The 25,305-nt window shown below is 33.1% G+C and overlaps 1 protein-coding gene and 1 long non-coding RNA gene across 2 annotated transcripts in view; one reads left to right on the forward strand and one right to left on the reverse strand.

Annotated features, from left to right (window-relative positions):
* Positions 1–9,550, reverse strand: part of LOC129218601 (uncharacterized) — a 406,807-nt gene extending 397,257 nt beyond the window's left edge. Inside the window, exon 1 of the long non-coding RNA XR_008580346.1 lies at positions 8,211–9,550. This is a non-coding gene — a long non-coding RNA (uncharacterized LOC129218601). The remainder of the gene's footprint in view (positions 1–8,210) is intronic.
* LOC129218600 (prickle planar cell polarity protein 3-A-like) overlaps positions 1–25,305 on the forward strand; it is a 430,827-nt gene that overhangs the window by 341,267 nt on the left and 64,255 nt on the right. The gene's annotated exons all lie outside the window — the stretch shown is intronic.

Consider the following 25,305-nt stretch of genomic DNA (forward strand, 5'->3'; position numbering starts at 1 on the left):
AAAAGCATGAATAAAAATTATTTTTATCATTTACTTTTTTTGGAAAAAAAAGTAGCAACTGCTGACCCATCCGTTAAAGTTGATTCTTTTTTAAAATTTAGTTTGTTTCGAGTTCGAAACAATTATTTGGAATGAAAACTAAAACAATTTTCCACTTCCATTGAGATATTCTTTTCTTTCAGTGGAGCATTCAATTTTGAATTGAAATTCATTTTTATCTACAGTGATGAGCTTCAGGGAATTCATTGATTGAGAAATTCATCATCACTTTGTCAATGATCTTCCTATCTTAGTGTCGCCATCTAGTGGTAAAAGTAGATAACTTCTTGAGTTAAAAACACTGATTATTTTTTATCAATACATAAACAGTTTTCAAAAATTGTCACTGAAGGAAAAAATCATGATTTGAACTTTTATGATAGGTTAATAATAATTTTACATACGAGTTAATATTTTTATAACAATTAACAACTTATTCTGCCATGCACTTATTTTTACTTTTGAATTATGAGGATTTCTTTGAAAAAATAAAGTTTGTGTGATTTCAATTTTTTAGCTTCAGGATCAAATTTTATAGTTTGCCATTCTATGTCTTTAAAATATTGCAATATATTTAAAATTCGCATCTGAATAAATGCATTTGTTCACTAGTAGATGGCAGCACAACATACTGAAATGTTTTTTTTTCTCCGCCATGTGGAAATCCATTCTCTATTATTCATTCCAGAGGATGGGGAGGGAGAACTTTGATAACGAGATTCTCGCTGTGAAAAATATTTGTTTGCTTTTCTGGGTGCATATAGAGTCTAGGTAGTGTTTAAATTCTAGTACATTTCATAAACGATTATTCAAAGAACAGATTTAAATTACTGCTGTAATGTAAACCTAAGAGTTTTTTTTTTTTTTAGTGACAGTTAGTTAGTTTACTCTTTATTTTTACAGAATTGTTGCTTAGTCAACCTTTGTTGCAATTTATTAATTTTTCATCGATGTTTGGTTAAATCCTTATTGGTTTTACAAAAACATTCTTAATCCGGCTCTTTTGTGAAACGCTCGTACCACCTTCAGTTTGATATTTAATATATTTACGCGTATATAAGCATATATATAGTAGAGTTCCCATCACGTGTGTCACCCGGTCAGTAATTTCTGATGTCGCAGAAAACTTTGTGTTAACGTAAAGCGCGTACAATCTTCAGGAACAACTCATTTTCAGTTTTTCAGTGCAACGTAAGTTTGAATTTGAAGACAAAAATAAACTACGAATCCATTTTATGTAAAATTTACCCTGGACGCATACATAACCGCCAGTGGCGCAGCCGCGGGAGGGTTTTGGGGGTTAAAACCCCTCCCAGAACACAAGCACATTCATTTCCTCCATTAAGATCAAGGGAAAAAGCAGAGTATTTGAGCTTTTCCAAGCGGAATAGGTTTCAACAAAATATTTTACTCTTTTTAATAATCGGGAAGCAGTCAGAAATTACTTTTCAATTCTTAAATATAAAAGTTGCATATTATGATGAGCACCCCACGTCCCCGCTGGTATAAGATAGCTATAATGGTGTCAATAAAGCTCTACATGGTATCATGGTACCTCAGCACTTCCATCTCTGCATAAATAAATGCTTTTTAAGGACATCCACAGAAAAGAAGCCTACCGCACCCGATTTTCTGAGGCTCTTAACCAATTCTCATCGAAAGATCGAAACCGTTATTAGCTAGCATTTGGCATTCAAAAATACATGAATGTATTTGTGGAGGAACTTTTAAATGATCTCGCGAAAAACACACAAAAAATGAATTTAAGATTAAAGTAAAACTAATAATTAATATTCTGTGCTTTTTCCCACTTCCTTCGTTTCATAGTGACATCAATACGAATTATTAATTGTTTTTAAGAAGTTACTTAGAATGAATAATTACTAATCTGTAAAAATTCTTTGATATTGAATAATTACGCGTTGTAAATGAATGGGAAAGAAAGCAACAATTTTCTATTTTGAAAACCCCTTCCAGAAAAATTTTCTGGCTGCACCACTGACCCTCCCCGCGACGAGTGAATAAAAAACAGAATAAAATAAACGAGCGAATAAAAAGCAGAATGAAAAAGAAATTAAGTGAATGAATGAATAATTAAATTAATTTATAAATGAAGGAATGGAAATGAATTATTTAAAAAATAGGTGCATATATATTTAAATGCATACGTGATTTGATGAATGAATACGTGAAGGAAATGAACTGTTTCACTTTGTCCCATTCACTTTGCTCTTGACGAATTGTATTAAACATTTAAAATCAAAACATGCCTAATATTAACAAAATTGTCGTTCTGCCCTGGACATTAGTAGAGATGAATTAACATTTAAAAATTTAATAACATCAATTTTATAATTTCATCATAACGAAATTGATTTTTTATAGACTACAAAATATTACAACAAGGGTATCAAACTTTGAGAATGACATGTGTTATATGCCTTGGTCTTTACAACTATTTATTTTTTGACTGGAATCAACTACAGTGGCTCCCAAAAGTCTTCGTACACCTACGACTTTCAACGAAATAGGCCCCAATCCATTGGTTAGAATTAATATTTCGGAATGGGTATTTAATTATAAGATCTATGATCAATTTTTAACAAAACTACATGAAAAGTTTTTCAAAAATATTAAAACTTAATTTTTTAAAAATCAAAAACCAAAAAGTGCCGGAAATTTCATCTCACAAAAGTCTTCGTACACTTTATAAAATGTCTATATCTTATTGAATAATCTAACTTTTTATTAAGTTATTAATTAGTAGAATATCCTACAGTATTCATAACACTTTTTAAACGTATGGGAATAGATTTCATTCTTTTTCTTTCTTTTTTTTGCGTAATTTCTGAGTAAGTGTTCAACCACACTTCGAGTCTTACTGTTTCCAGCTCTATTTTCGTTTTAAAGCCCTATTTTCGAAATCTAGCTCCCAGATATCTCTAAATACGTTACATTAAGTTAAAATCTAGAGATTGAGGGGGTATTTTCTAAACTTTAGGACAATTTTCGAGGCACTAGACGCAAACGTTGAAAACCGTGTGCTTCTTATCGTTATCGTGAAGAAAAACAAAGTTGTTTCCAATAACCAAATTTTTGGCTAAGAGTTCAAAATTGGTTTTTAAAATATTTAAAGGAACAGCATGATTCATTATTTCATCAAAAAATTACAAACTACCAAGTCCTGATGCTGATATGCACCCTCACACTAGAAAACCTCCACCGTCCTGATTAACTGATCCAAATAAGTTCTTAAGATTAAGTTCCTAATTTTTTCTTCTACATACAGTTATGCAACAATTTAACCAAAAATGTTAAATTTATTTCTATCTGTAAGTAAGACGTGATTCTAAAACGTTTTTAGCTTATTTATCATGGATTTTGCGGCGAAAAGCGTAAGCTTTCTGTTTTTCGCACGATCAAGAAAATTTCTGCGGGAAGAGGTCTCATTTAATCCAGCTAATCAGAGAACTTGACGAACAATTTTAGGTGAAAATTAAATGTAAAATGTTTCATTTAACTCTGCAGAAACTTTTACTGCACTCAAATGTGTATTTTTAAAAAAAATTTTAACTTTAAATCTCCGATCACGTTTTGTCAACTTTGTCGGTTGACCTTTTCTTACCTTGTTTTCGGTCCGATTCCTTTCTTTAAAGTATTTTATCAAGCACTTTACTATACAAACAAATAAATTAACAAATTTAGAGACCTTTCAAGCCAATTTACCACTACTGTGGGAAAAAAAATCAAATTTTGAATGGTGTTTGTGGGTTTTTACGAATGCCAGCCATTTTACAGTAATAAGCACAATATTAAGGAATAAATAAACAAAAAATTAAAGCCAAATAACTCTCAAGGGTCAACACAATGCAAAAATATTAATAATATGGCATATGATAATTTTAATCATGAATTTATTCGAAAATATTTGAGTGTACGATGACTTTTGTGGCGTGTTATTTCTCTGTCTCTTCGTTTTCTGACTCATTTCAAAAAGAAGATCCGTCAATATTTTGAAAAATCCAATGGGTTGTATTTAGTATGACATAGGAATGATGTGATAAAATACTGAAGTTCATATCCGAATTCAGTTTCGAGTTATATTGATTTTTCTAAAAAATTTCAAAGTGTACGAACACTTTTGGGAGCCACTGTATATATTTAAGAACATAGTTAAAATGTTGCTTGATAGGTGGTGCTACAAATAGTATAATTATTATACCATTTCACTTTGCTCCGCTATTTCACTTTACCCTACATCCCCCTACTATTGATGAGCGTCGTAAATAAATGGATCATACTAATGAATAATAAAACTAACGAGTGATGAATCATTCGGTAACTAGTCGCGTACCTTATCCCTTCTTACATCGCTCAGTCGTTATATCACTCATTCGGATATTTCGACGTTTGACGTCAGAGACAAAAAAAAAATTAAAATAAAATAAATAAATAAATAAAAAATGTTATATTTCTCAGAAAAAGTATTTCCTTTTTTTTAAATTAATGATCAAAACTGTGTTTTTTTTAATAGACTCAATTCGTTACATCTTAAGTTTGCAAATTTCGATTCGTATTCCCCCATAGAGCCTTTCTATTTCAGATCAGGCAGGGCCTTTAACATGACCATCACTGATTTATTTATTATTTTTTTTAATTATAGTAGTTACAGCTAAGGAGCATATGAAATATCTAAAAGCCATTTTGAAAAAAAAAAACAAAACACTCGATTTGAAATGGACACTATTTCAAAAGTATTAAACCTATTTGAATGATCCTTTTTTCTAAAAATAAATAAGGAGCCATCTATCATCTACATATCACTTTTGAAAATTTAGTTGGATTTATTGATAAAAGGAAAAAAGCCGCATTTTTACCGATTTTATAATTTTTTCTCCATGGGGGAAGAAAAAAAAAAAAAAAAAAAAACCCAGATTTTTTACTGAACGGAAATGACAGTCTAAAGCCTTTATATGATAGTTTCATAATATATTTTTAAAAAATAATTTGATGCATAAAGTCTTGGAAAAAAAATTTGAAATTTTGAAAATTTTGAAAAAATTACGATTTTTGAAGTGAGATTTTTAAATACAAAAATTGGCTCATTTGAACCTCTTTTGAACAAGTGGATATGCACCAAATCCCGTGTTTTTTCTCAGAAAATGTTTTATAATTTTTTAAAGTGACCTTATCGTCTATGGCATTCAGGTAACGTGAAAATGTCTAAAAATTTCATTTACTCTAATTCTGATATGCCTAATAGTTGCAATAATTCTGCCGTGGCCAGCTAAACGGCAGTATCTGCAGAAATCAATTTCCGAAATATTTGAATTATCTGGATTCCATACTAAATATAGGGAAATGTGTAAATTAGACGCCTTTTTCTCCTTTTTTTTCAGCGAAAACCGAATAAGCAAGCTTGTACAATAAAGCTAACGTACAATAGATATCAAAAATGAAAAATTTGCAGTTACTACCCTTTATCTGTCCACGGCAGAATTGTGTACTTTATCAGTAACAGCTAAAATCTTTCTACCCGACTTCAAAAAAGGAGGTTATGAATTCGTCTGTGGCTTTTTATGTACGTTCTCTGATTTCTCCAAGACTACTGGACCGATTTGAAAAATTCTTTTTTTTTTTTTGGAAGGGTATACTTTCCAGATGGTCCCGTGGTAATTTGGCCTGGATCTGATAAGAGGTCCGGGAGAAATCTAAGAAACCTTAAATTTCACACGCGTTGTGGCTACGTGGCGGTTTTGCCGTGACCGGTGTATTTTCAGAGCTAAGGTTTTGCCTTTGTCTAGAACGGTATTTAATTCTCGCGGCATATGGATGATTAATTTTCGCGACGCCGCCAGTAAATTTTTAATTATAGGTTTTACTAATGTACTACGTAGCAAAGCAGTAAATTAAATATATTTTGCTTCTTTAATAGTTGAATCAATTACCTTAATATTTTTTTGGTAATATATAACTTGATTTAGTCCCTAAAATGTAATTTCTTTTTAAATATTTCAGCTTTTAAATGTATTTAGCGTTCACTTCAAGGGGAATTGAATACAGAACACGCCTCCCCCGATGATTTAATTTATATTCTTTAATAATATATTGTAACTGGTGTCTGCTTTCTGAAGTTTGACCAGTATTCATTAGGGTTATACTAATTAGCAGGCTTCAAAAAAGGAAGAGGTTCTGAAATTGTCGGATTTATTTTTTCTTTGTACAATGTTCCATAAATACTCGAAGACACCTGTACCGATTAGGAAAATTCTTTTGCTGTTCGAAACGGTATACTTCCCCGGCGGTCGAATAGTAATCAAGTCCGGGTTTGATGAAATCGAGGGAAATCTTCAAATATCATACTCACATTTAAAGTGATTTGTTCTTTATTAACTTTGTATATCGTCTCACTTAGTGAACCGGTTAATGATGTTTTTGTTTAGTGGGTTGGGAGTGGTCTAAGATTCCAAATCTTTGATTGCCCTTATTTGTTCATTAGAGAAAAGTTATGGGTAAAAAACAATACATTTCATGTAATTTCCCTCACTCATCCCCATAGTTAAAGAAAGTACTAAAAAACCTTTTTTTTTTTTAAGAGTAATAATGAACATTTTGAGTCAAAGATTCTCTGAAACAAACATAAAATTCATTCTAGTGGAATTTTTTATGTTAATCTATAATGGGGCCATGTGAAGAAACATGCGACTTTTATCACGAGTTACATGACACGTATCGTTGTGAAACATAAATTACATTTTACAATGTTGCAATTTACAATTTTACAGTTCACAATTTTACAACTTACAATTTACTACTTATTTGTAGTTTGGGAAACCTTAAACATTTAAATGGTTCTAACTAAATACTGAATCCAGTCTACATTTCATCAGAAACGAGATGCTTCAATTGTTGCATTTCTGCTAATGCTCATTCATCGTGGGGTTAAGTTAAAAATTTAGAGAGTTCTAAATCAGATAGAGCTACTCCTTCCAGTCTTGACTCTGCTGAGAGCTACGTATATTCGTCCTTTCATCAAGTTATTTTTTTCCTATATCTATGACAGCTCTATCGAGGGTTGTGTGATACATATTGTTGTAAAATATAAATTACTATTTACAACGTTACAATTTTAATATTTACAACTTTCAATTTAAAATTTTACAATATACAATTAATAATTTACATTTTTAAACTTAAAGCGATTTCTGTTGGTTTCTTTTAGTGACTCGTGCATTTGCTTTCGGAAAGCAAATTTTGATAAAGTCGAACTAATGATGAAGACAATTGTTTTTTGTAAATAGTTGCGCGCATTTGAAAAAGCCTTTCTTCACCGTCGTCGGAAGTCTCCGATTATTTTTATTTACGCCACTAAAAAGCAAAAAATAAATTGCTTTTAAGTAAAAAAATAAAAATAAAAAAACGGCCTTCAAAAAACGCTTAGGGACTGAAAATCAAAAAATAACAAATTACACTTACATACTATTTCCTACCCAAACCTAGAAATGAAATTTATTTTACAATTCCAGTACAAAATCAACTAAACTAAACACCCAATTATTTTATAAACACTGATTTTAATTACTGTACGGTAAATTATTTTAATACCTAACTAATTACAGGTATATACCATTTCTTAATTTTTGTAGGGCTCGACCGATGGCATTTTTTGGCCGATGGGCCGATGCCGATTGTTGGCCGATGGCCGATTGTTTTCCTCCAAATGGCCGATTGCCGATGGCCGATGGCCTATGCTGTTAGCCGATGGCAAAAAAAAAAAAAAAAAAAAGAAAAAGAAAAAAAAAATCATACAGAAATAAATTGATAAGATTGTCAGGGATTTAAAGGATCATTGATTCATTTCACTTTACTTCCTTCCTACAAATAAGGAATTGTAATCACAAAAAAAATCAGATTTCGACTTAAATTTCTATTTTACGATTACCCAATTTATACTTCAAGTTTTTTCGCCACATCTGTACATGCATATGTACCTAAGAACATATAGATGACCGAAATATCGATTTTGAACCCTCCTCAGCTAATTATCGCAAATTCTCTTGTGATGACTTCATGCGCATAAAATTGCGTCACTCAAAAACGTTATGAAATAGTAAATTGAAAACTCATACGTATGATCTAAAAGTTCGAGGACAAGTTTTATAAATCCTTACCCTGAATAGTTCACATTACCGAAGCACATCTATCTACAAAATAGTCAGCTTGAACGACTATGCACTTCTGCCAACGTTCATGTAGCTTTTTTAACCACTCCTGGAAGACATTTTTCGCAACCTCCTGTAAGGCCTCTTGCGCCGCTGCTTTAACTTCATCGTGGGAAAGAAGGCAATTTTCATGGTGAGAATGCACGGTTTGATTGGTTAATACTCTGATATGACAAACAAATAAAATAACGTTTCGTCGGAGTTAGCTCCATGTGACTTTTACCAGCAAAAAAACATTTGCATGGACGCCGCTTTCTTCCGCCAGGAGAAGATAAAGCTGCATCATAGAAGGTAGGAAAAAATGGCTTCCAGGCGTGTTCCCAAAAGTTATATAAACACTGGCGGAAGTACATAGTCTTTCAAGGTGACCTTTTGAAGGTGGATGTGCATCGGTAATGTAAACAATTCTGGGTAAGGTTTTATACAGCTTGTCCCCGAACTTTCGGATCGTACTACGTACAATCTGTATAGAGTGTAATTATGCTTCTCCTTTTTTTTGACTGGTGTATGATGAAAGAGAAGGAACAACAGCCAAAAAAAGAAAGAAAAAAAAAGGATGAAAAGCAAAGAGACTGTTTAATAACCAATTGATTTGTTTTTTTTTTTAATTGAACATTCAACTACGATTTCAGTAATATTGTAATAATGTATGGATTTAGGTACATTAAACATAGTTAAAAAACGTTAAATTATGTTGTTTAATCATTAAAAAAAAAATAAAACTTTGAAACCGTCAACAAATTACGCAATTAAAGTGGGAAAATTGCACATAGACATTTTTTAGTCATCAAATTAAACAAAAAAAAAATGTTACAGATAAATTACAATATTAAATCAAAATAGGAATATTTTTATACTTATTTAAAATTTATGAATAGAAAAGTTTGCATTTTTCATGAAAGCTATAACTGTGGCATAAATTTTGCTGAAAAAAGAAATAGACATGAAAAGAGCGAGGTTCTTTAAACGCCGCTACAATAAACAAACTCAATATTTACACCAAGTTAATAACTACTTGGTCTGATGTTTGCACACGTAATATTGAACAATTTGATTATTTAATCTTTTATGAAGCTTTTCAAACAAGTTCAAATTAAATGTTTTAATTTAACAATTTTCTGAAATTTAAAAAATTGCATAATAGAAAATCCTTGAAACTTTTCTATAAAAAAACGAAAATATCTTATTCATTGATTTTATATAAATACATAAAAATAGCTACTTACAACAGAAAAAAAATCGATCGCTATTATTGATGCAAAACACATGGCGCATTAAGAAATATAGGTGAAACAAGTATGAGAAATACGGCAAAATGACATTTCTTGACTAAAATAAATAATCGTTAAATATTTAAGAAATGCTTGAAACGACGAGGGAGGGTTAGGGGGAGTCACCCTCTGATTTTGGAGTAACTCACACTTCTGCCTCATTTTTACTTCCTTTTACAAAAAAAGGAATATTTGCGAAAGAAATTTCACTCAAAAATCAGCCTTAATTTCCATTTTGCTCACCCCTAAATGAATGTTGACTTTTTTTTTTTTTTTGAATCCGACCACCCGCGGATAAGTGCCTAAGAACGTATAGACCCCGAAATATCCATTTTGACAATCCCCGAGTTAATTACAACGAATTTTCTCGTGACGTCCGTATGTATGTAAATCGTATAACTCAGGAACGGTATGTCCTAGAAAGTTGAAATGTGGTACGTAGACTCCTGGTGGGGTCTAGTTGTGCACCTCCTCTTTTGGTTGCAATCGGGTGTTTTTAGAGGGGTCTTTTGCCTCTTTTTTGGGGGAGGGAAATCATTGTTAATTTTGATGCATACTCAAGTGGTGTTATAATTTGGCGGACACTTGACGATAATTTGCCAGTCTTTTGGTCGCCAAGTTTTGTTACCAACTTGGCAGCAAATTTGGCGATTTAAAAAATATATTTATTATTTTTTTTTAATCTGGTTTCAATTTGGCCACTGTTGGTGATATTTAAAGAGTTTTAACTATTGAATCACATTAAAATTGCCAATAATGGGGAAATAACATTAAGTTGGGGTAAAAAGAATTCATGTGATGCACACTTTAGCTCGTTTTAGTACAGAACCGCTACCACCAACGCCTCGGAAGAGTTTCTGAATCTACTTCAGCACTTCCGAAGAAAAAATTCAAGTCCCTTTGATTTCCGAATTATGTCACTATTCAAAACGTCTTTAATCAATTTCTTACATTAATGCTCTTATGTGTTCCTAAACAATAGATAAAGTTTGAAAAAAAAAAATCTCTAGTTTTATGAATGGTATTAGTTTTAAACAACTCAGAAGTACAACTAGAGTTTAATTTCAGAAATTGAGGGAGTGGAAGGAAGGGCACGCAAGTGTTCTCGGAAATTAAAAAAATGGTCATAAAAAATAGAGTTCAAAATAATTATAAACATTGAGCAGAAAAACCCTTTCAAAACTTGCACCCGAGTTTGTTTTGACGTGCAGTGGCGGATTTAAAATATAGCAAATGTTGCAATTGCGCGAGAGGCCTCATAACCACAGGTACACCGTAGGAGTTACAAAAATTCTTCTGATAAATGTTTTACAACTTCTATGATAGAGAAATAGGGCCCCAAAATGTATTTCGACGGGCCTCAAACTTGTAACTCCACCGAAGCGATACAGAAAAGATTGCATTACTGTGATTCATATTACAAATATCGAAAAATTAAAAATTATCTTCGGTTCAACTGGAATCTAATAAAATGACACAAAAATCGGTTTCGCCATCTCATATTTGTTTCCATAGTCTCTAAATCGGCAATATATCACCAAATGATCGTCAGTGTGAGACACTATATTAGTTTTGCATTGAAATAAGTAATAGCCACAAAAAATGAGTAAACAGGCTTTTCAGAACACGCGAGCGAAAACAAAAAGGGAAGTGCACAACTGGAACGTACGCACACCCCACATGCGAAAATTTATCCTTCTACAGCTTTCCATTTTTGAGTTATAACTTATGAGAGATACATACGTACATCCAGCTGCAAGAAACAAAGCAATAATTAACTTGTTTGGTACCTAAGAATGCAGTATTAAAAACTCTTTCAGGGGTGACTGATAGGGGTGTCATACTGAAATTTAAGTAAGCAATTTTGTATGAAAACAGTAACTCCCTTTACTTTGTATTAAAAAGTAAAACAGCAAAGGTCATTTTTTTTTCAAAAACATTGGCCAATTCCATCGGCTTTTCGATGTTTTTTAAGGTCAATGGGCTGATGTTTCCTGCAAGTTAGCATCGGCCGCCGATGCAGATGCCGATGGCTAAATTGTTGAACCATCGGCGCCGATGCATCGGCCAGGCCGATGCATCGGTCGAGTCCTAAATTTTTGTTCGCCTTTTTAAGTCGGTGCTTCCTATGAACTACAACCTAACGTAACTGACTAATTTTGGTTTTAAAAACTAATTTCGTGCTTAGTTTAATTAGAGTTTAAATTAGAATTCGATGGGTCGACAGTTTGGTTAGGCAGTTTATAGGAGGCACCGACTTCAAAAGGTGAACAAAAGTTTAGAAGTGGTACATAATTAGTCAGGTATTAAAATAGTTTACCGTACAGTAATTAAAATCAGTGTTTATTTTATAATTGGGTGTTTAATTTTGTTGATTTTTGTACTGGAATTATAAAGTAAATTTCATTTCTAGGTTTGGGTAGGAAATAGTATGTAAGTGAAATCAGTTATTTTTTGCTTTTTAGTTCCTAAGTGCTTTTTGAAGGCCGTTATTATTTTTTTGTTTTTGTTTTTATTTTTTTTCTAATTTAAAAGTATTTTTTTCAAATATAAACCTTGAAGTGGCTACTACTGAAGCACTGGCCACTACCGGTGTGTTTACCTTCCTTTGCATAAAACAGCAGATTACTGCAGATACGTGTTTCTCACTTATTTTGCTTTGAAAAAAAAATTGTCCTCCGCAATTTCGTGCAGTTATAAATACATTGTTTTTTCTTAATTTATTTATTTTCAAACGTTACAGATTGCCATACTCTGCCGCAAAGTTTTTTCTTCTCAAAGGGTAACGATTTACTGAAATTTCAACAAACATTGTCACACATTTTCCAATAGTGACAATTTGCTTTTATTAAATTTTAAGCAATTTATACTTTTCAAACGAGCATTTTCTTCCATCAGCTGTTCAATAAAAATTGAAATGGATAAAATTTCTTGTCAAGAACGGTCGTTTTTACGAAGCGTTTAGTCAGGCGCCAAGTTGATACAAATTGCTTTTACTTCAAACTTGATGACAGCATGATTTGGTGCGCCTGTACATGAGAAATTTCCAACTCCAATGATAAAGTACGGTGAAAAGCGTCTTTTAATCCTTACATTTGTAAAGATAAATCTATTTAATCGTTTAAGGATCGTTCTTTGGCGCTTGATCAAAACTCGGATTCCATCAGTAATTCGCAGTTTCAGTCATGCTTTTTTAAACGAAGACTCGCTTTTGTTTCACTAATTAATCAATTCCGTTGCTATTTTTACGAATGAATAACATAACTTTGTTTTATTAGAATTGTGGCAAGAAAGTTAGAAGACATTTGGTGTAAATTTATTCTTTATTCAGAATGAGATAATGATGAAGACATTTTCATCTTTGTAGATGTTGTAATTTAAGTTACATAATTAAATTATTTGTATTCAATTTTTCAATCTTTACTAATAATAAAGCAGAAAGTCTCTCTGTCCGGAGGATGTCTGGATGTCTGTAGGATGTTTGTAGGATATCTGTAGGATGTCTGTGACGCGCATAGCGCCTAAACCGTTCTGTCAATTTTCATGAAATTTGGCACAAAGTTAGTATGTAGCATGGGGGTGTGCACCTTGAAGCGATTTTTCGAAAATTCGATGTGGTCCTTTTTTTATTCCAATTTTAAGAAAAAAACTATCATGAATTACGAAATCATCATAACGTGGAACCGTAACATGGGCACTAGCCAATAGGCGAGATACGAAATTATCATAGCGTGGAACCGTAACGTCGGTACAAGCCAATTGGCGAGATAATTCACCATACATTATTTGTAAATATACAAGCGAACCAAAAGACCTTTAATTTTTCTATTACGGGCGAAGCCGTGCGGGTGCCACTAGTATAAAATAAAAAGCAATAATTATAGTAATAATAATAATAACTTACTACATCATTACGGCATTCCGGTGTCCCGGTTGTACATTTCAGAAATCTGGCAAGCCTAGAAATTTCCGAACAAAAAAAAAAGGAGTTAACTCTTTGTTTCTGCAAATCCTTCATTTGTCAACCGTATACCAATGTTTGTTCAACCCTGGCACTTTTTACTGAAGAACTTAACATTAAAAAACTCTTACCATATTCATTGACAATGCTTTCCGTTAACTAATCAATCGTAACATACACGCATTCATCGTATCCTCAGTAAATTTGATTTCCATGTTATTTTCAGGCCCCTAAACTAACTCACTTTTGATAAACTTATCGTTTTTATTATCTTGTATTGTCAAAAAATTGATCATTGGCATTTAGTGTATTTAGATTATTGGTTAGGGCCTGTTTTGTTCATTGTCTTTATGAAAGATAGTCACAAAAATATTCCTGGGAACATGAATTGTTTTGCTGATGATGTCAAAGTTATGGGGACTGTAGAAAATGAAGAACAAGCAAATCAGCTGCAAGAGTATCTAGATCATATTACGGAGTGGGCTGATAAATGGGGTATGGCTGTTAATGTTGGGAAATGTCAAGTGCTACATTTAGGGCATGGAAATAAGTAGTTATTATTTGCAAGGTTTAGTCATTAGTCAGACAGACAAAGTTACTGATCTGGGGGTCTTAATAAGTCAGGATTTAAAGTTTAGCCAACAGTGCAGCATTGCTAGTAACAAAGCCAATAAGATGGTTTATCAATAGATCTATTTCAAACAAATCTAAAGTTTTTCTGTCCTTATATAGAAGTTTGGTAAGACCCCATTTGGAGTATGCTGTTCAGTTTTGGTCTCCTTATCTTAAGAAAGATATTAATGTATTGGAAAGGGTTCAAAGGCGGGCTGCAAGGCTAATAAATGAACTTTCCCACTTAGATTATGATTCCAGGCTTAGAAGGTTAAAAATTTACAGTCTTGAGCAAAGAAGAGACCGAGGGGACATGATTCAGTTGTTTAAATATATTAAAATGAAAGATGTTACGGGGCTGAAGTTTAGCACTCTAAACAGGACAAGGGGTCATTGTTTTAAGCTATTTAAATCTCAGGCTAACATGGATATTAGAAAAAAATATTATTTTAGCAGGGTAGTTGAACCTTGGAACAGCTTACCAGAAGAGGTGGTAATGAGCAAGGGAGTAGATAGTTTTAAGAGGGCCATTGATCTTCACTGGGGATTGTAAATTGACTAGGACCAGTCTAGCTGGGCCCAGAGCCTGTTGCTGGTCGTCACTTTTGTATTTGTATTTGTATTTATTGTATCAACTGTGAATGCGAATTGGATATAGTAGACAAAAAAGAATGGCTTTCACAAGTTTAAATTCAAAGAATATTAAAATTAAATGAAGAAATAATATATCACCATGTCGTCAATTGCTAAACATTGTTGACACATAAGTCACAAATTTGAATTTTTAACCGACTTAAAAAAAGGAGGTTATAATTTCGTTGAGACCTATTAAAGCCTCTTTGGAATTTTAAACTATTCGTCAAAACACATAAAAATATTAGCAGTAGCTTTAAACTCAAAATAATCCTTCAACTACATAGTTCATCACCTAACGTACCAAGCAACCATGCTATCCTAACCCTGCCCTTTAGCGAGTGAAGCGGTTTTCCCCCCTGTAATTTAAAGTGTTTCGCCAAATAAATTATGCTATAATAAAAACGTTATAAAGAACAATCACAATGAAATAATACGACAAATCAAATTATTTACTTAGATATGTAACATATATCAACTATAAGAACAAAAACAAACGTTGAAGAATTAAGAAAAACAAAACCCAATAGAAAAATCCTACAAAATCAAATTATGTACCTGAACATCGGAAAAAAAAAACCGCATTCAAAAATCTCTTTGCTGATCACAACAGCATAACATGGGCATGGCTCCTCGCAGCTATCGACACTGTCGACCAGCGCCCTCTCGAAGAATTAACTTACCCCACCATCTATTAGGAATTCATAGAACTAAACAATAAATTAAACATGTAATGTGCAATTACAAATATTCCGGTCAATTTGATTTTTAAAAAATAGCCTCCAGCCTTCCTCAATAAATGAACTATTTAACACAAAAAGAATTTTTTAATTCGAAGCAGTAGTTCCTGAGATTAGTGCGTTCAAACAAACAAACTCTACTACTTTATATTATTAGTATAGATTTGATTTTATGTACATATTTATTTGCTTTTCCCTTCTACTTTCACATTAACAAACCCTCAACTAATTAGAAATGTGGAATCAGTGTGTCGCTGGTGATTACGTATTTGTTGTTGACTTAAACAATTTAAACAAAGATATATATATATATATAGCGTCCAAATTCCGAAACATATTTTTTTAGCAATGACATTGGAAACTTGTTTTTTCCCCCAAATCCTTGTTTTCCATCCCAAAATGTCTATTGAAAATCTGCAGAATCAGGTTCCATCAAAAACCAACCCTACACAAAAAAAAAAAAAAAAAAAGTTTTCTCCGTAATTCCCCAGTTTTAAATAGTTTATTTCCGCCAAGACATAACACGCGATACTGGCGCTGAGGGAAGCATATTTCCATCAGAAGTAGCAAAGCCCGTTGTGTCAAAGTCGTGGGATAAGAAGACGCTTCCCCAAACTGTTCAAGAAACGCTGTATATATTTAGCGACTCCTCGATTTCTGTTAGGAAGTCTTGGCTCTATCTTTTTCAGTCTGTCTCGACTTCGGAGCATCGTTTAGTTTTCTGGCTGAGAACGAGTTTGTCGTATGAGTAAACAAGTGAAGAGACTACCAGCCAGAACTTTTGAGTTGTAGTTAATGAGACGTGGAAACGTTTTGAATAAGTAGTTTAACTGGTGGTATGCGAGACAATCTATTAAGACAGGGAACGGTTCGGAATTTTTTAGTAGCTATGCGGATGATTGATTTTTACGGGACAAAGGAAAATAATGCTTTTGAGATGAATTAGGTTGCGTTTGCTTTTACTTTTTTTCGTTTCTAGCAGTGTAAAAATGTTGCACTGAATAAACAAACATACTGGGGAGATAGGGAGGAATAGAGTGACGGGAAGAATGGGACAGCTGCAATTATGCCGAAATAAAAAATAAAAATTATTTCTATCTTATCCAGTAATGGTAGCAGCGTTATATTCATACTTGATTCTTATCTACTACATAAGCTAGAAATAATTTTTCACAATGTCGGCATAAATGAAGATTAAAAAATCCCATTCCTCCCGTCGTCGCATCCTTCATCTTTCCTCTAATAGCCAATTGTGCAGTCCAAATGCGATAAAAATTTGTTAGGGGAACCGTCTGCAGAGGTGTCAGAATGAAAAGTAAGAATTCATTATTACCACAAATTTATGTTTGATGATTATAAACTCAAATTAAGTCATGTGATTTTTTTTTTTTTTGGACATGAAGGTTCTCAAAGTTTCATAACGCTTGGAATTTCAACCAATTTTTAAATACGCCGTGTTCTTTGGCAGTAAACTTTGGGGAATTTCATTATTTCATTATATATGAGTTATTTTAAGTTAATGGTATCTGAATATCAATTTATTATCACAATAAATTCATTCTTCATCTTAAACACCTATACAAGTAGCTATCGACGGTTCGTTTACAACACTCCTATCTCATTACGACTGCATTCCGACCTAGCATTGCTATGTGATACCGAGTCACTAACACATATCTCTCGAAATTTCTTCTTCTAATTTTTAAACAAATATTAAAATATACCAATACCAAAACTTTATTTTTCAGCATGCATAGTTTTTTACTTTGAAGAAACTTACTAATGCAATAATTTAAGGATTACATTTTTAAGCGACTGATGTGATGATGTAATTTTTGATGAGGGATTAATATAATGCCCATCACCTCTTAAACATATCTGTTGATGTCGCATTTTTACTCTATATTATATATCTCAGAACTAAATTTCTTTACTATATTTCTAGAGCATTTGAAACATCAGAAGAGGAGACGGGAACATTCTTTTACTCATCAGTAGATTGATTGATTTTAAATTAATGCAATGATTCCAAAATCTGCATGCTACTGATTCGCTTCAGTATCGCAAAACAGCCCTTCAGTTACTATGTGTTCAGCTGAGTCTTCACAGAGTGGGAAACAGTTATTAAGTTCTAATGAAAAGGGGAAGCATATCCTTTTCGTGTTACTTTTGAAACAATAAAAAAATGTCAGTGATAGTTGTACAAAGTATTGTCCGTTTTTCAGGAGAAGGCACTTGACTCCTCTCTCGTCACGTGGTACCCAATGATTCTATTTCGCTGTTTTCGGCAGAAGTTATATTCGGATCATAGCATTTTGTTGCAAAAGCAGCAGTTTTTAAAATGCAAGAATAACTAAAATGACATCAGACAAGTGAGGCAAATGATGTAAAGGACACTAAGACTTTTTTGCACGTTAAAATACACGCCCAAGTTAAGGATGTCTGGTTTTGTCTCCTTTAGAAGCGCGTGGATTGCTTACCGATCACCCCCGCATAAAATGGAACTATGCGTTCGAGGTGGCGTGGCGAAGTGCCTTCTCGTAAAAAACGGACAATACTTATACATTGCATTCTTAGCACGAGGTTTTCTCTTTCATATTTTTATCAGAATTTGGGTAATCTGAATCTTTTGCCGGAATAGTTCATATCAGCGGGATCTTATTGTATGTGTAATGGAATCTTTGAATAAAAAGAACATCAGAAGAAACTAGTAACTTGAAAGCAGAGGAGGTCCAAGCTACCAGAGCAACTAAAGCTTAGATTCGCTTTGAAGAATCGATTCCTGTTTACAGATGTCAAGAGTTCTATTTAGTCTACTGGTTAGAGCCCCTTTCTTTCATCCCGATGATCTGGGCTTGATGACCGTACCGCAGCTCCCACGGTTTATAACAATCCAGGGTGTTATTAATGAAAAAAAAAAAAAAAATTGATGTCGCCTAGAGGCAAAATGTGGCACCATTTTTTCACTGCCGCTTGATCTCCAGTCAATCCTTTAGCTGTCCTTACTTCTTCTAGAAAGCATCGGGATTTATAACTCTCTAAAAACGGTCTGTTTACTTGAATTCTATTGTAAATCAAATTACTTCGTAGAAAATACCAAACAGATATATCGTAAAGTTGACTTCTCGTTAACAACACTGCACCAGAATGTTTTTAGGAACAGAAGCACAAGGAGGAAACTGTCTAACCTCCCGAACTATTTCTCTATGCAAAGCCGTCTGGTATGCGGCAAATGTCAAAAGCAGAAAAAAGGGGCTGCATTCACGCTCATGCGTTCCGCTAGAATTTCCAGCAAAGCGATCCGTAGGTGGAAGGATGCTATTTCCAGAAATCCTTGGCACCCATTCTCCCACAAGTCATCACTTTCCATTCATCAAAAGCTTCATCTTTCGTGTTCTTCCTGCGTCCCATACCTATGCACCTGCAATTTGAAAGAAACGAGACCACCTCATTCGCGGCGATTGTTTCTTAAGTAGATCTAAAATATGATCGTGTTTTTACGATAGGGGCGTATGAATGGGCCAGAAATACCACCTGTCAATCATTTCAATAATAGCAGGTTTCTTATACATTGTTTTATAGGTCAAAATTTGCGTCTGTATAGGTAATATATGTTGTTAAACGCTGTGGGATATAATGAACCAACAAGTATAGGGCAATTTCATGTCAGATCAATCACCTTCTTGACCTCACTGTCTCCAATTTCAACGACAATTGGTGTGAGGGACACATATGACAAGATAAATAATTCTGCCAATTTTTAGAATTCTACTTTAAAAATTTTACGAAGTACAGAGCTGTTAATAAACTGAAAAAGTGCTAAAAAAAACAATAAGTTGTAACATTCAAATGACTGTAACTTCTCTCCTAACTATACTAAAATAAAATTTAAAAAACCATTATAAAGCTAAAGAATAGAGCTTTCTGTTGATATAAAACATGACTTTCTTACGAAAAGTTTAAGTTTGAAGGTCATACACCGTGACATTTGACCTTGAATATATCAAAATATGTCCCTTTTGAATTTCTTCAAAAAATATATATTTTATAGCTCTAACACTATTCTTCCCCCACACCAAAATTTAGACTGTGATCGCAATAGCTAGGTACTGAAAAAAAAAATCAGGAATGTTCACATGTTTTACATAGTGGAATTCCATATGTAAGATCAGTCACCTTCTTGACCTCCTCATAATTTTCGATTTCAATTAAATTTCGTGTGAGGGAAACATATGACAAAATAAGTAATCCTGCCAATTTTCAGAATTCTACTTAAAAAATTACACGAAATACAGGGCTGTTAAAAACGTTAAAAGTGCGAAATAAACGGAAAGTTGTGACATGCTAATGACTGTAACTTCTATCCTAATTACAGTAGAACAAAAACTTAAAAACCATTGTAAAGATAAGGAACAGAGCTTTCTATTGTTACAAAACATAGCTTTCTCATGACAGGTTTAAGTTTACAAGTTCATTCACCGTGACTTTTGACCTTCAATATCTCAAAACACGCCCCCTTAGAATTTCTCCGAAAAAATATATATTATAACTCAAAAACATTTCTTCTACTACACCAAAACTTAGGCTGGGATCGCAATGGCAAGGGGCCTTGCAAAACTGCATACAGTTGACTTTACATATCTTGTATAGATGCATATTAGAGTTCGTTATTTTGCCCCATCCTTTGCTTTCAGGGAAATTTTTAGCACCTAAACATCATATTAAAAAATGCTTGGATGAAATTTTTATACAGAAGCTCGATTTAAAGTATTTACATAATTTTCTCTCTTCAACATTAATTCATTCTATAGTTAAATAAATTTAAAAAAAAAAATGCGATAGGTTTTCGATAAAAATATGATTCAATGATTCAACAAGATTTGTCATGTTTTATATTAATAGAAAGCTCTATTTTTTTAGCTTTATAATGGATTTTAAATTTTTATTTTACTATAGTTAGGAGAGAAGTTACAGTCATTTGAATGTCACAACTTTTCGTTTTTTTTTTCAAAGGAAACGATTTACCCTACCGGAGTCAAGTCTGAAAACTTTTTATATTTAATTTAAATATTGTTTTTTAATTTCTATATAAATAACTTAAAGCTCTAAGAGTATCTATTAAATGATTACAAGGAGAGCGTTGCCTCCCTCTGGAAATTCCCCAATATAAAAACAACGGAAGTATAAAAAACCAACAAATGAATAAAGATCTTAATTTAACCATTGCAGAGGATATTTGCAAGCATTTTTGACGATTGTCATGATCATTAAGTAAAAAACTTACACAAAATGCTTGTTTTAAAGGTTCATCTTGGTAACCCTTATTCTGAATTAGATTTACCATGTCAATAATACCTTTCGTAGTATCAAACGAGGTATTTTGGCACACTGCTCTCGAATAGCTTTTCAAAGCCCATGAAGAGTCCTAGGTCGACGTCTGTATAATGCGCTTTTGAAAGTCCAAAAGCGCAGAAGACCATAGAAAGATACTTCAAATATAGCTGTGATATCGGTGAGGTGTATGTCTGTGATAAATGTTTCTAGCTCCATTCTTTCTGTATATTGAGTGGATTGTGATGTGTGTCTGCTTGCTTTATCTTGATGCAGATTGGTAGATAGATGACTCTGGAAGTAAATAGAAGGTATTTTAAATTTTATTTGAATATTGAGAGTAAAATGTGCTTATTGCAATATAGGGAGTTTACCTTATCGTTTTTCTCAGGTATTTTTTCATTTAACTTGCTGTCTGCAAAACAAGCAACAGTCACGAATCCTTTGCTAAAATATCTTTTAGCTACATTAATCCATGATAATATTTTCTCTTGGATTATAATGTATGGATTTTTTTGTATGCTCATTTGTATAAACCCAAGCTGCGTTTTTGCTTACACTTTTCTATTTTTTACCTGATAAATGCTTCCCATATAGAATTCGACGCCGTGTTCTCTTTGCGGAGCTATGTTTTGAAGAAAGAAGATACGCAATGTTTCTTTTCCTTTTTAAAAGTTTAAATCATGATTAGTAGTTTCGTTAACAGCTGGCACTGGGAATTTTAACAATTGAGCAATTATATAGATATGGAAAAACCATGTACAGTAGGCGCCGCTTAATGTGATCACTTTGGGACAAATACAATTTGATAACAATAACCGACTGATAACAGTAACCGAAAAGAATCAAGGAGACACAAAATAATTTTTTTTTCAATTAAGGTGCATTTATTTTGGCAACCTCAAATTAAAATCACAATGACTCAACTGAACGCAGTTTTAACTCATAAATTATTAAATTAACAGAATGGAAATATCTGAATTATAAAAATGTAAAGCTAAATTATGCAACTTTTAATCACATAGTAATAGGTGAAGTAAAATATGACCGTTTTCCCTGACATTCGTAATCCAGTTTCAGAGCACATTCAGTTTTTCTATCTTTTCCAGCATCGTTATGCTTGTTGTTTAAATTTTAATTTAACTTCGCTTTGTTTTCAATCTCGACATAGTTCTTTAATAGTTGACAAAGTAATGGCAACAATTTAGGTCCTACATCAATGTCTGCAACATGTCCAGCGACTGATTTTTTTTAGGTGCAAAAGAAAGTTTTCTTAGGGGAAGTCTGTGGTCACTGGGTCGAACTTTCTATAGCTTCATTCTTAGAAAAATTTTAAATTGCTATTGAAAACCACAAAATGCTACACAGAAAGTTAGTCTCGTCAGGGTTTTCCTATGTATTTCTGTTAATTGAGGAACAAAAACGGGGGAAAAATTGAAAGTTTATGGAAAAGTGATAACAATAAACGCAGACGCTGATTACAATATCCGACTTTTTTAACTTGTGTTAACATACAATTGTTCCGGGACTTCGTGATTCTGATAACATTAAGCGAATGATAACATTAACCGTGATCACATTAAGCGACGCCTACTGTATTTCACAGCATCTTGTAGCATACTTTTCTTCCGAGAACGAAGAAATGTACCATCTGCTCTTTTAAAATTCCGATCCGGTTTGCAGGTAAACATATTTCATTTGCTAGGCGATAAGCCATAAGAAATAATTGCAGTGGTCTATTTTTTACATAAAACCTAACTCGTCTAAAAATGCGCAAACAGCTCCTTCTTTCATTATTTGATAACTTACTATCGTGCAAATCAACTTCAGACACGCTTACTTGCCATGTTCAAACACAGACGAAAATTCTGCCGATCCCTGTATAACAACTTATAAGCACCCATGGGAGCCTGTAGTTGCTTTACTTAGAGCTAATGTTTCGATGTGCCTTCTGATTTATTCCTCCTAAGGCTCTAAGTTGTTTTCAACTGATCCTTATCAAAACATACGAGCCCTATCATTTTACACTAAAAATAAGCAAGCATTTCTTCACTTGTAAACTGGAAAATCACTATCCGGTTAGTTAACATCAATGGTATTATGTCTTATTTTTACGTATTAATGCGGTTTGCCTGGCTGATTGTTTTGTGCGGTACATAAGTGCATCAGAGTGTGAAATAAACATTTTCAGAGATAGTGACGAATCAGAAAACAATTTGAAACACAATACAGTACTATTAGGCTCAATAATTTAAAAAAAAAAAATTCCAATGATTACTGTCTACATTTCTATAAACTTTACGACTTCGCAACGGTCTCCTTCAATGGCTTCGATGTCTAAAGTTAGACAAATGAACCGAAACCCACATAACCTCCAGCATAATGAGCAGTCATAAAAATTCCCTCTTTTTTTCTGTGTGTAGGTTTTGCTTTGCAACAGTGCTTAGATACCTAAAAAGAAGGACGTGTCTCATTCCATTGAGGATGAAGGATTACGTCTTGGTATGACAAGCCAAGTTGGCAGGAGTTTTAAGTCTGGTCCCGGAACTCTGGTGGATAAACTTTTTTCTCTATAAAAGAACAGAAATAAAATTAGTTTACAGAAGAAAAATGTTTTATTTTATGAGCTCATGAAGCTATCTTTTTATTTGAACTATGCCAGTTTTCTGTAGGTTGAATAATACCTCTAAAATATTTTTAAACATACACTCATGTTTGTGAAAATTGCAACAACATGAAGGACTCATTGGAAAGGATTAAAATTTATTGCACATATTACTCATAATGCTACAAATAAACGATCAAAATTACAGATCAATGAAATGAAAATAGCAGACGTAAATTAATATCAAATGTAGCTACCACGCGCTGGTTTGAGGCCAGTGTGCAAGATTATGCTTTATAAGGTCATGTTACACTCGTCAGTTTCATGATTGCTAAAAATGATCCAAATCACTATTTTTTTAAGTTTCTCTTGTCAATCAATTTAAATACTTACGTTTTTTAACTTGAAACTGTGCAGAGTAAAATTTCATTAAACGTACCTATGTAACTTAAAACTTTTGAATTGGATGACACTCACCTATGTTTCGGAAGAAGAAAAAAACCTAGAGGAAGAAAATTAACGGAAAATTAAGCTTAAATGAAAATTATCGAATACTTGCTGATTATTTTAAACCCAAACACGTTAATCAGCTCCATATTTGAAGAACAGAATTTTTTTAAACAAGTCCAGTTCTCAAACAATAGGGAAAAATCAACCTATCAAATATTCCAATTTTAACTATTGCACATTGTTGACAGGCTTACAAAACACAAAAATTCACCATGGCCGGATTTTTAAAACCAACGATTGATTTCTTATGAATTTTTTAAAGAGCGATGCGCAAAAAAGAGGTGTGGCCTAAAACGTCAGCAGCTGACGTCATTTCCCTGTTCCGATCAGAGCTCCATTTCCATGCCGTGTTGCGCCTACCAGGAGGTGAATAGCAGTCTTTTTCAGCCTTTTTAAAGCCTTTAACCAGCATTTTTTCCATCATGGAGCTAGGATTCCCGAAAGGTCAATCCAATAACCTTCCAGGTGGATCCTAGGGTGTCGGCCGCCCGTGTGCAAAGACCTAATGTGCCGCCCCTCAAGAGTAATTTGCATATTTTGACTAATCTTTAACGTCTATATAAATCTTTCTTTAAATTTCTATGCCAAGTTCGAATTAAAAAAAAAAAGATGGGGAACAGAAGAATGATCTTATATAAGGAAGAAATTTTTTATAGTAAGAAACTCCTTAGGTACAATTTATATCTTTGAAGAAAGTAATAGATACCAAAATTTACTAGTAGTAAAAACGCATTTTATAGTAAGATAAATAAATACCTTTGTGCTGTTGTAAAGAAACAAAAAGTAACAACGTATAAGAAGCACAAATTCGCAGATTACCCACTGCGAATTTGTGCTTTTTATACGTTGCTACTTTTCGCATTTTATATTCTTTTTTCGGTGACATCAGAGAAGGAACGGAGGAAGGGGAAGGGGGTTAGGTATCAGGGGTTCAGGAGAGGAGGATTGCTCTAAGAAAATTATCGAAATTGTCGTATGAAAAATATTTTTAGTTAATCTTTAGTTGTGTTTGGTAGCAAGGACAACAGAGTCAAGTATATTCAAGGTGCATGGAAAATTTTTCAAAATTGACGTCATATATCGCAATTTTAAGAACTTTTTCAAGACTTTAGGTGGAAGTAATGTTGCAGTTCTTTCCTAAAATTCTTTCAAAATTGAAATCAATTTGTTGCTATTTTTTAAGACCGTAGCTTAGGAAGGATCGGCGTTCTTCCCGAAAAATCTCCGAAACTGAAATTTTAAACCCTCAATTTTGGGTTACCTTTGTTGACGTTGCAAGAGGGAAAGAGATTCAATCGTCTCCCATCGAAAGATTTCGAAATATAAATTTAAAACGCAAATTTAGGCCGTCTTTGGTGACGGTAGGGGATCTGGCGGCTAT

Source organism: Uloborus diversus, chromosome 3 (genome assembly GCF_026930045.1).
Source record: "Uloborus diversus isolate 005 chromosome 3, Udiv.v.3.1, whole genome shotgun sequence".
NCBI lineage: Eukaryota > Metazoa > Arthropoda > Arachnida > Araneae > Uloboridae > Uloborus > Uloborus diversus.